Source organism: Bos javanicus, chromosome X, assembly GCF_032452875.1.
Source record: "Bos javanicus breed banteng chromosome X, ARS-OSU_banteng_1.0, whole genome shotgun sequence".
Classification (NCBI taxonomy): Eukaryota; Metazoa; Chordata; class Mammalia; order Artiodactyla; family Bovidae; genus Bos; species Bos javanicus.
The window spans coordinates 117,551,480-117,564,449 of record NC_083897.1 but is presented as its reverse complement, the minus strand read 5'-3'; positions in this window follow the sequence as shown (position 1 = coordinate 117,564,449).

Below are 12,970 nucleotides of genomic sequence, written 5' to 3'. Positions count from 1 at the left end.
TACTATTTAGAGAATGTATTATATTTCTAGCTCCTTCTTAGTCATTATTTTATTTTTGCTTTTATTTTTCTAACATCTGTTAGCATAATGTGATGGACACACACAAAAAATTAATTGTAAATCAATATTTGATTAACATGTACATTAATATATAGATCCTCAGTAGCATCTGAGAGTGCTACATTTTAACCATCTTATCCCCCAATTCGTTATACTGTGAAACTAGTTCCACACTGGACATTTACAGGAATCACCGAGGTTTGAAAGCCTTATTCCTTAGTAACCAATATCTCTCATATCATCTGCAGTTATAGCCTCTAGAACATGCCCAGTTAAAAGTCATCACATTTATGGACGTTCAGTGACATGCACATCAGGCATTTATACATTTTCTTGTATGGTTTCTTCTAATCTGCTTGAGATTTACCAATCAGGACTCATTTTTACCATGATCATGCAGCATTATAATGTATTTGATATGCTGCCTTTGTTTCTGGCAGATTAGAACAGGAAATTTAACCAAATATCACATTCTAATGCAGAAGGTCAAAAATGTTCTTTACATAAAATCCCTTTACCTAAAATCATTAAGATATGGGATCTTGAAGAGTAGATTTAGGGATTAATTTTGTTATTAAGATGACAAGATTTGATTATGACCTCAAGACTTGATAGTTAAGATGGGGTGAAGGTAAAGGTCCTTGGTGTTGAGCTGAAGAGAACTGAGAAGCCAGGGTGTGAGACTGAGGACCTTGGTGTATGTTGAAACAATCAAAACGTAGATGGGAGGATGGAACAGTGACTCAGGCTCTACAGTTCTTACTAAAGGAGAGGACATGCCAGGGAGGTCCACGTGGCTCTAGCTTTCAGGGAAGGTAAGTGATGGGGTCTGATGGCATCAACTTTAAAACACCTGAGTGTATCTGAGGACGAAGAGGGCAGTTAATTTGGAAGAAAGCACCTCTATCTCCACTTTCTACTCTTTATTGTCGTAATTCATTGAAATGTTCTGAAATATTTGAACAAATCTATTCAATGGTAAGACGGAAAACCAAACAATACAGTCAACACATGAATTTCTAAATGTTGTCATGTTTGTCTAGGTGTGTCCAATACCGTTTCTGTAGATCAGTGGTGAGTAAAACTAGGATTTGTAATAAATCAGGAACAAGAACAATGCTTGTGTTACTATAAGGAATAATAGAAGGGGTGTTAATAAGTCTTAATATAGAGAATGGCTAGGTGCAGTTTTTAGTGGATTATTATTGGCAGAATCTTTTTTGATAACAGCGGAAATAGATGTGAATTCTAAGTCTTACATTTTTTATTAGTTGCATGATCTTGGTCATATTCACTTACTTCACTATGCCTCAGATTTATCTCCTAAGACATTAGTACACCAATAACACCTACCTCTCAGGATTGTAGTCAGAGTTAAATTATATGATGCACATGAAGAGTTTAGTACAGTGCCTGGTATGGTAAATGCTTAATAAAGATTACCTGTCATTGTTTTTATTATAATTATATTAAATTGCATTTTAAGAAAAAAATTTGTTTTCCTAGTAGGTTAATATTGAAGAGTTAAAAGATTTAAGTCAAAAGGGTAACACATTCAGTTATTTTTTGAAATAAAGATATGCAATATTATAATAACCCAAGTCCCATGTGCTAGAAGAAAGAGAATAAATAAAGGATTAAAAGCAGAACATTTGTGCCCTTGACTTTAATTTTTTACTTTGGCCCTGATCCTTTGGTTATTTAGCATGATCCCAAGGAATTTTTCTTCTTATTTCATTTAAAAATGCTACACTTTTAAAAAGAATTTCTGTCCCCCTCACCTCACTCCCACTTTAAAAGACTCTTAGGTATTTCTTGCAAACACTTGAACTTTGTCTAATTTAGGATGACACAGGAAAGGATACCTTGTGTCCCAAACTCAGCTCTCTCAATCACTGGAAAATAATGCTGATTGCCGACTACTTAGGGTTATTTCATTTATCAGTTTTGATCCTTATGTAGAAAATATGCATGTTTAATTTGGTAATGATGTTTACCAATATTGCAATCTGTGGTGTCAATTTTTATTGAAAAAATTTCTCTAAATGGTCCTTAAGGGAACCTCATCACACTTGGCACACATCTTTTAGAAATCTCTGTTTTTCTGTTGCTCTTTCAACTCAAAAATACCTATTTCAGAGAATGAACACCATCTTCTCCTATCTGTGTGATCTCAAGTCACTTAATCCCTTACTTCATTTTCTGATCTGTAAGAAGAGAGTAAAAATGTGGGCTTCACAGATTTATCCTTGGGATTTTACCTGGATAATGCATTTTGAAATACTTCTAGAGTGCCTACCACAGAGAAAGTGACAATATAGTCCCTTCCAAAAGTATAACTCTATTAGTTACTTAACCACTAACATTATAATTAGAAGTTAATAAAATAAGTTGTGTAGCATTGTTTAAATGATGTGAACATTCCCAGTGTTCACTGGATGAGTTATGTCGCATATCTGTAGTTTATAATTCAATTTATGTGGAAATTCTTTTCTAGCTCTCCTCTACAAGTATTCAATCTACAGCTTGTGACACAGTGTACATGATTTTGGGTAGATGATGGCTAAGTGCATTATATAAAAGATGTATTATTTACCAGGTCAAAGGTCAATGTGTTCATAATTTAATATGCCAAGGGTCAGACAGTCCAGAAATGTCTGCGAATTTCTGAAGTGACGTACATTTCTGAAATAAAACTGCCATTTTATAATGGATAGCACTTCAACTGGGTAGCCAAGCATACTTATAAGATTTACGTGGCATAGCTCATCAGTGAGTCCCTCCATAAATCTACTCTGGGACAAATTTCCAGATTCCATTTATAAGTACCTCAACATTCTTTTCTCTTTAAATAAGTCTTTCTCAAGAAAATTATCACAGTATTGCTCTCGGGACTGAATGTCCTTATGTGGTAGACTATTACATTTTCTGAAAGATTGCTTATTAATTTGGTAAATGTAATGGAGTCATTTATCTATTTTAGTTTTCTTGGATATGTTCATAGCAAAATTACTGTCATCTTTATAGTGAGGTAGAGATGAAAGTAACTTTACTGTGATAGGGACACTGCATCTCATTTTTCTTAATGAACAATATATTATTGTTGTAAAATTTGTTCATTAGCTATGGCAGTTTTATTCTGTTTTAATCCTGAAGATGGTTTTTATGTTTTATTTTATAATATTGTGTTCCATTGAAATATTTTCTTTAAAGCATTGTCAATGGATTTCTTCATTTTACTGAAACTGATAGTAAGAATATATTGATGATAATACTAATAATAGCAGCTAGCATTTTCTTAATGTGTACCATGTCTAAGTACCAAGGCATGATTTACATACCTGATTTCATATAAAAAAAAATCCTGCGAAGTCAGTAGTATCTCATTTTACAGATATCCAATATTAAGGCCAAGCTGCTGCTACTGCTGCTAAGTCGCTTCAGTAGTGTCCAACTCTGTGCGGCCCCATAGACCGCAGCCCACTAGGCTCCCCCGTCCCTGGGATTCTCCAGGAAAGAACACTGCAGTGGGTTGCCATTTCCTTCTCCAATGCATGAAAGTGAAAAGTGAAAGTGAAGTCACTCAGTCATGTCTGACTCCTAGCAACCCCATGGACTGCAGCCTACCAGGTTCCTCCATCCATGGGATTTTCCAGGCAAGAGTACTGGAGTGGGGTGCCATTGCCTTCTCCGAAGGCTAAGCTAGGAGACCAAATTTCCATTAAAAATCTTGTAATGAATGTGTTCCTTGGTTCATTTATCTATGCAACAAATTTTATGGACTGCCTGCCATGTACCAAAGGCTTCCAAGGTGGGTCAGCGGTAAAGAATCCACCTGCAAATGTAGGAGATGTGGGTTCAATTCCTGTTTCAGGAAGGTCCCCTGGAGAAGGAAATGGAAACCCACTGGAGTATTCTTGCCTGAGAAATCCCATGGAGAGAGGAGCCTGGTGGGCTGCAGTCCATGGGGTCGCAAAGAGTCGGACACGACTGAACAACTAAGCAACAACCACCACCGTGTACCAGAGGACCTTGAATAGAGCATTTAATATTATAGGCGTAACCCCTGCCTCAGAGCACTTCTAGTCCTTGAGAAAATTTAGAAGTTAGCCAAGACCTTACAAAAAAGTGTGATAAGTATTTTGCTATAGCCGGTGGAAGTTTTTAAATGAATATCAAGGAGACCTAGCCTGGAAGGAGAGGGCAAGAGTAGCCTGTGCAGGAAAGAATTAGTCAGGTCAGTGGAGGTGCTAAGTGAAACTATGGAGTGGTTCAATAAGCTAGACATGATTCAGGGGAGAAGGTCTTGTATAGTGAATTCGCTAATCCATTGTAAGAAAATTAACTCATATTCTAAGAGCAGGCATAATTATAGAAAGGCTATGTTACTGGAACCATAATCCAGGAAATAATCTTAAATTGTAATTTCACATTGTTTGACGATTATTGAAGCCAGTGTGTTTTGAATAAATGTTTCTTATTTCTGGTTAATATGACTTCCCCAATTGACCTTTCACAAATATCATTAGGCTTACCTTTCATTCAATAAATAAATGAAAATGCTAACTTTTAGCACTTTGCAGCAGCTTTCTTCTAAATGTGAAAACTTTTGTCTGACTGATGAAATGAAAAAATCCCACTTGCCTCTCTACATGCTGTAGTGGAATCCGTTGTAAAGCTTTTAGGTTCAGTTCACAAAGAGCTGTTTAATTCCTGTAGAGCACCGTATACTTGATGTGTCAGGTAGTGGTCTGCAAACATTTTTGATCATGCAATCATATTGGTCAAAATATTTTGGGGCAAGCAGTATTTATCTATTAACAAGGAATTGCTATGCATAATTATATTAATTAGGGCTTCTCTTGTAGCTCAGCTGGTAAAGAATCTGCCTGAAATGTGGGAGACCTGGGTTTTATCCCTGGGTTTGGAAGATCCGCTGGAGTAGGGCATGGCAATCCACTCCAGTATTGTTGCCTGGAGAATCCCCATGGACAGAGGAGCCTGGTGGACTATAGTCCATGGGGTTGCAAAGAGTCAGACACGACTGAGTGACTAAGAACAGCACTATATTAATATATAATGCACATTATAATTCTAAATAACATAGAAAATTAAAAAGTGAAAGTGAAAGTGAAGTCACTCAGTCGTGTCTGACTCTTTGCGACCCCATGGACTGTAGCCTACCAGGCTCCTCTGTCCATGAAATTTTCCAGGCAAGAATACTGGAGTAGGTTGCCATTTCCTTCTCCAGGGGATCTTCCCAACCCAGGAATTGAACCCAGGTCTCCTGCATTGTAGGCAGATGCTTTTGCCATCTGAGCCACTGGGGAATTAAAGAGTAGGATAAAAATAAATTGAAAATGAAGTTGCAGATTTTCTTCTCATGGCCAAGTTGAGCAAGTGTTGAGTATCACCCAGAGAATGGGAACTTGATTTGCTTATCATCACACTGAGAGAGACAGAGATGAACCATCTGTTAACGTCTACCTTCAAGGAAGTAGAAAATGATAATAAGACAAGTTCACCGCAACAGAATGCTATGTTTTGTGGCATTTGAAATTGGAGCCTTTATGCAGTTCGAAGTCAGATTGGTGCTTTGGGGACTAATGTAGTTTTATAGTGGGGCTAAGGAAAGGGGCAATGGGCAAGAAAAACAGAAAGGCAGATTAGTGGTGCTCTGGAGCAGGAGTGCCCACCCTCCGGGATCTAATGCCTGATGACCTGAGGTGGGGCGCATGTAGTACTAATAGAATACTGTGCACAATAAATGTAATGCATGCACTTGAATCACACCCAAGCCATCCCACCCACCCTTTGTGGAAAAATTCTCTTCCACGAAACTGGTCCCTGGTACCACAGAAGTTGGGGATTGCTGCTTTAGAGCAGGACTTCTCAAAAGTTAAAAGTGCCTGAATCAGAGATCTGAGCTGAGGCCCGGGAATCTGCATTTCTAATAAACTCCAAGGTGATGCTGCCATTGCTGGTATGCAGACCACGCTTTTGAATAGCCAGGCTTTAAAGGACTTTCATGTATCAGCTGAGAAGTTTTGTATTTAGTATGGGAGGCTGTTGGTGGCTTCTGAAGGTGTTCCAACTAGGGACAACATGATTAAGTTCAACTCCAGGTAAATTCATTTAGCAATAATTTATAGATTAGAAAGGAGCAGGGTGCAACCAGAGGTCTAGAGATAAGTCTGGAGGCAATTACAATAGTACAGGGTGAGAGGTACTCGCCTTTGAAGTAGGACACTTCCAGTGGAAACAGGAAGGAGAAGATAAAATTTGAAGGACAGAGTAGAAGTAGAAGCAACCTGAGAAGAGAGATAACGAACTAACACAGGTATAATATATAAAACAAATTAAATCAAGGGTATGAACTAACACAGGTATAATATATAAAACAAATTAAATCAAAGGTTAGAGAAACTAATAAGAAATCTAACCTCTTCTGTTCATTGAGTAATTTGGAAATGTGAATTTTCATAAATTTGAATACATACACATAAATTATGTGTTGAACTAACCACAGAAAGATGTCTAGTAGAAAAGATCACAAAATAAAATCAAAATGCTGGAAGTGGACAACTGGTTGGAATGTGTTTGTCTTCTCTGATCTTTATTTCTGGAAGAAAATGCTTATCCTGGCAGTACATGTCCAAACAGGTTGAATAAATTTCAATGATTGTAAATAGTGCTTTATCCATCCTGAGCAAATGTTTCCTCTTCATTGGCCTCCAGATGAAAAACATGAGTGCCCACATAAAAATCCCTGAAGTTTTTGAAGTGTTAGAGAAGCCAGTGGCGGTGACAGGGAGAAATGTATTTTCTTTGTATGCTCTGAATTTCTGTAGCTGTTTTCTGCTGTTTGGCATGTCTTTCTTTGTGACCTGACTTTAATGCTGCACACACTGTCAGTCAGAGAGACCACTGCATTCATTTCCCTTGTATGTGTTTAGGTCTGGCTTCTACTGGATGATAAGTTCCTTGACAGCCAAGGCTGTGGCTTACTCATTTTGTATCCATGGATCCCAGCACAGATGTTGCATAAACTGTTTTGAGTGAAGGAGTTATCCCAGAACCTGAAACAGAAGTGAGCACAGGGAAAATTTTCTTTAAAAATGAATGAATAAGTGGGTGAGTGAAACAGCAACTGTTGACTTAGTCCTTAGAGTGGCCATTTTCCAGATTTTGTTTTCTTTATTGTGAGATAAGTACACATCTTACACAGCCCAAAGTATGCAACCAATATTTCACTCATCCATGCACACATTCTTTAAGTAGATTTTGTTTATATGGTGACTTTGAAATCAGAAGGCTAAATCTAAATTTTATTTGGGTCAAAATTAATGTGCTTTGCCTTATACTATAGTTTAAATATGTTTTCTTTACATCAGATCAATTTGCCATTTTTCACCCCGACTTTTTCATCATTGTTTGAAGCCTCCCATTTTTCTTTTTAACAAATGGTTTCTTTATACTATTATTGTTGTGTATGTGTGTTAGGAAAAACACTAACTACATTGGTGGGCATTTTGTTACTAGCCTCAGTAGTGTGATGTGGAAATCTGTATCGGTGAGCATTAACATGGTCAGACAAAGGATTTTAGCTCTCAGTTCTTTCTGCACTGGGTATGTGAAGCCTCTTACTTGTATTGACTGTGGTTAGGTCAACAGGAGACAAATATTTTAAACTCACAATTGCCCCATAGTTTTTATTGAAAGGCACCTTACATTCAGGTTGGTTTTTATATCTGAAACCTGAAAATGTTAGTTACTCATGCTGCTGTATTGTTTTCAAACTTTCTAGAATTCTAGCACATTTTTTAAAACTTAGTTTTCTCTATTTTTTAAATGGTTGCATTTTTGGTGATCATAGATAGGAGCAGAGCCTTGGAGACCATCCAGCTGAATCCTTCTGTGGTAGGGATGGTAAAATAAAAAGTTGATTAAGTCACTTTGCAAGGGACACATAGCTGGTTATTGACAAAAATGGAGTAAAAATGAAAAATCTCCAAATCCCAAGCACTGTGATTTTCTCTTATGCTGTACTACATCATTAAAGGATTGTATCATTTCTCTGTGGCCAACAGAGAAGTTATGTTTAATGTTCAAATCTGTTTCATAGTTAATATTCGTTGGATCTGTTGGAAACCTAGATATGATCAAAGCAAAAGACAAGCACTTCTTATAAGACAGGATATGTCTTTAATTTGGATTGGAATCTCTTGAAACCCTCCCAGTTTATTGGTGTCCCCAAAGACTTACCAAATTTCTAGATTCACTGTTCTAAGGTTTGCCAGTAAGAGCAGTATTTACTCTTGCGATATTTTAGTTCTAAATTGTTTCCCTATACACTTTCTGTGTATAACAATAATGTTGGATCTTCTTGGAAATGTTATTGTTCAGTTCAGCATGAGAGTTTGTTGATCTAAATACAAATTCTGAAAATTGGTTTATGATTTGTGCTATCATACATTTTTGCACTGGAGGGCAGTCACTGGTATGTAGAATGTAACTTCTGTAGAGGCTTATAGTCTACAGTATTTCTCAGGATAATGACAGATAATGCAAGGCTAGTGCACATGGTTTTTTTTTAATGCCTTCATTCTTGGCAGTAACAGATTGAATGAGGCAACCTTTTACACAGCCTATTTCATTCCATTCTCAAAGGAGGCTATCATGCAATATGTCATTGACTTTAATTCTACCTACTTACTGTCATAGAGTAATCTTAATGGCTTTAAGAAGCCAGGGCCTCTTAAATCTCCTTCAAATCTATGCTTCTCTCCATTTCCACTACCAACAACCTATTTCAAACCATCACAACCTGAACAGTTGCAATTGCATCCACTTTTTCCCTGTTCAGCCCATTGTTTACTCAGCATTCAAGGTCATGTATAAAAATACAAATCTGATCCATTTATTCTCTGGCCTAAAACCAGTCAGTAACTTCCCATGGCTCCCTGATTCTTACTATGTCCAGAAGACAACTGCATGATGTTTTTCTTCTCCCCTCTTCCTCCTGTCCATCTCTCCTTTCCCTCTAGTTTCCTCAGCTTCTACCATCCATGAAAGCACATGCTTTGACTTTGTCACCTCTGACATGCTTTGGCCTTTGTGTATGCTGTTTATCCTCTCTGCAAAATATTTTTTGCCCATTTATTGGCAGTGCTTCAGCAAATTATCTCCTTTTCATGCATGAATTTTCAGATTCAATGTCATTTTTCTTAGGTAAGCTTTTTCTCACTTATGAAACTAGGTTAGAACTTATTATATATGTACCTTCTAATGCTGTGCAATTCAGCTTTGTAGCAATAGTCACAGATACATTTAATTAATTGTCAGTAATTTATTATAAATTTGTATTATAATTTTTTAAATTTTTATGCTAAGTATGGCCAAATATCCTTTATTAACCATTGCATCACAAGATACTGGCATAACTGTTTTAAATATGATGGGTTTTCAGTAATATTTCTTGAGTGATTGTTTATCAAAGCTCAGTTTCCTACTAGATTTGATGAACCTGATGTTGATAAGTATGTCGTGAGAGAGTGGTCTTCAACATGGTGTTTTGAATTTTAAGGGAACCCAAAAAAGTGTATTAGTAAGGAAATTTTGGACCATAAAATTTTATTTTATCATTAAAAATTTTGGTGCCTATTTTATAGTTCACATAAAGTCTTGAGTTTATATGGACTTCCCAGGTGGCGCTAGTGGTAAGGAATCCACCTGCCAATGCAGGAGACACACGGATCAGTCCTTGGGTCGAGAAGATTCCCTGGAGGAAGAAACAGCAACCCACTCTGGTATTCTTGCTGGGAAAATAGCACGAATAGAGGAACCTGGTGGACTACAGTCCACGGGGTCACAAAGAATCAGACACAACTGAGCGCAGCACGGCACATCACAGCACACTGAGTTTATAAGTATACAGTATGGAGATAAATGCAGAGAAATGTATATTCCCTGTTCCTTTTTTCTTTCCTTTCATTGTCTTTTCTATCTTTCTTTCCTATTTTATTTTTTAAACTATTACATGATCAAAAATTCTGGAGGCTACTGATGTAGAAGAGCTTGATTTGTTTTTTACTTAATATATGTTTACCTTCTATTTAATAAGCAGAGATGGGCACATCTTTTAAATTGCATTTTCCTTGGCCTAAAATTCTACCCTATTATTTAAAAACTGCTCCATAATAATTTGCTTAAAAAAACATTTATTTTCCTTCCCAAATGAAGGGTAGTGGAAAAAAACAGTAACAGTTTCATATTAATGAGTCAATATTTAAAACATGATTTTGATACCATGTTACTCTTATTATTGCTCTGTTGTCTTACCTAATCTGTGCTTTATGTGCCAGCACCTGTAAGTGGCTTCATATAGGGTAAATAAGACATTTCAAATTAAATGTCAAATTCCCCACCTCGCCTACATTATCAAGAGTAGAGCAAAATGAAATAGACCAAGAAATGAACTTACTGGCAAATGCCCAAATGGATTATTAGATGTGATGGTACGAATTTATCTAAATATCACATTTACCTCTGGTTTTTTAAATTGAAATCTCAATCAAAGGGTGTTTTTTTGGCTACTTTTATATTCCTGTGGCTGTTTTATTTCTTTTTAATTTTTTAATGGATTCTGTAGGCATTGTCTTAAGCTATAGTCATTGTCTCACTATAGAGGTTATTTTATTCTCATTTTGTGATGTCATTGTTTTAAACAACAACAACAAAAATCATTTCTAATGATAATATTATAGCAGCTTTTTTTTTTTGCCTTTCTTCTGTAAATTAGAGTTTGGGGAACCTCCTTAAATACAATTTAAGCCAAAATCTCATTGGAAATTGGAAACAGAAAAATTCATAAGAATAAAAATAACAATAAATTTTGAATGGCTCTCCCTTGAAAGAATAGATGGTCATTTAGTTAAAAAAGCAATTTCAAACTACCTGGTAGAATTTAATTTAATTATTCTTACCAGATTTCTAAAAGAATATTCATTGTTGCCTCCCTTAAGTTTAATGAAAATAATTACCAAATCTCTCTGTTATCTAGAAATTGAGTAAATAAACTGGTTCATTAACTTGAAAACATTATCAGGATTCCAAAGTTTCACAAATGGAATTTTACATATTTAAATGAAGCAATAAAAGGGAAGAAAATACGTGATAAAATAGTTCTATTTAATGTCTGCATGTGGTCCATGGCAAAACCGAATGTCACTTTGAAACTTTATTCCTATAATAATACTGATTAAACTATAAATGAAACTAAATTACTCCTGGAAGTCCTTCTTATGAACTTTAGGTTTCAATTTAAACCATGTTTTCCATGTCACCTGGAGCAGCTATCTGACTATAAAATAGAAATTCTGAATGGGGAACACATGTATACCTGTGGCAGATTCATTTTGATATTTGGCAAAACTAATACAATTATGTAAAGTTTAAAAATAAAATAAAATTAGAAAAAAATAAAATAAAATAGAAATTCTATAATGAATGTGCTAAATTTATACCCTGATATTAGAGCAAAATTCTGCAAAGATTACATACAATTCAATAAAGATAATGCTGATTCTTACATGGAAATAAAATATTTTACATTGTGGATATTCATATTTTATGTTATCCACAATGATCTTTTTCCTTTTTCAAGTCAACTTGCTACAGAATCCATCTTTCTAAAATATTTCTAAAATTCAATTCATATAGAAGTGACTTTCCCTAGAAATACGTGCCTATCTGAAAATAGCCAGTATTTCTTGGCATTTTCTCATGCAATGCTGTACAGGACCTTCCTTATCTGACAAGAAGAAAAAACTAGACATCAACTTTTCGTCTTATTATTCATCAGAAAGACACGGAGTAGATATGTTTTCCAATTTGGCAAAGGCTAGATAGGAAGTTAGGAAGTTGAGGCTGGTATTGAAGTGACTTGCAACTCTGATTTTTCTTTTTCAGTTTAGAAGTTCTACATACCTATATAATTTTGGATTATACAAATATTCCCAGTGCTGCTTGATGAATTATTTGGAAGTGTTCTTTAGTAGGAAAATGGGAAATGTGGTTAGCAAATATGCAACATATATGTAGAATAGAAGTGATTGGTATACAATGTTTATAGCAATTTAGGAAAGTAAACAGAAAAATCACTGTACGTTATGAAGAAGTAATGCATAATATTCCAACCTCCTGATAGTATTTCTTGAAAGTCAGTATGATCATATAATTACTTCTGGTATTAGAGATACATATTTTAGTTTTATTTGAATGAGATAACCTCAGGAAAATGTTATTAATAAGAATTACCCTTTCTCCCAGCCATTGTACTACATGCTTTAAGGACACAAAACTATGGGTGATTATTAAGTCATTGGTGAGAAATTACATTTAACAAAGTATGACTGTGATTTGAATTTTCTATGGATCATGGTTTACTCATTTTTACTGAATGTTGTATCCATTATACTGAAGTCATAGGGTAAAATCGAAAGAGCATGTATGCTAGAATTAAAATTCAGGTCTGTGTGGATGATGTGAACTACTCTGGATCTTAATTTTTTTCACATGTCAAATGGGTATTAGACTTTCTGCTTTCCCAGCAAGTGGTAGGAATGGTATCATGATTGTCATAAAGTCAAAAAATTTAAATCATGTACCCACAGTATCTAGAGAATTCAAAATTCTAAGTTAAAATCAATTCAGTTGCCTTTATGTGAGTATGATAAAAAAGAAACATTTCATAAGGAAAATGATGAAATCAGAGTGAAGATAAAGTCTATAGGTATAAGTGAGCACTATCAGTAATTATGGAATGCATAAATAGAGGTAAAGTTAGTGAAAATTTGGGAAATAAAGTGTTCAATCAGTAATTTATTAGGCATGCAAAATTAAGACTGTA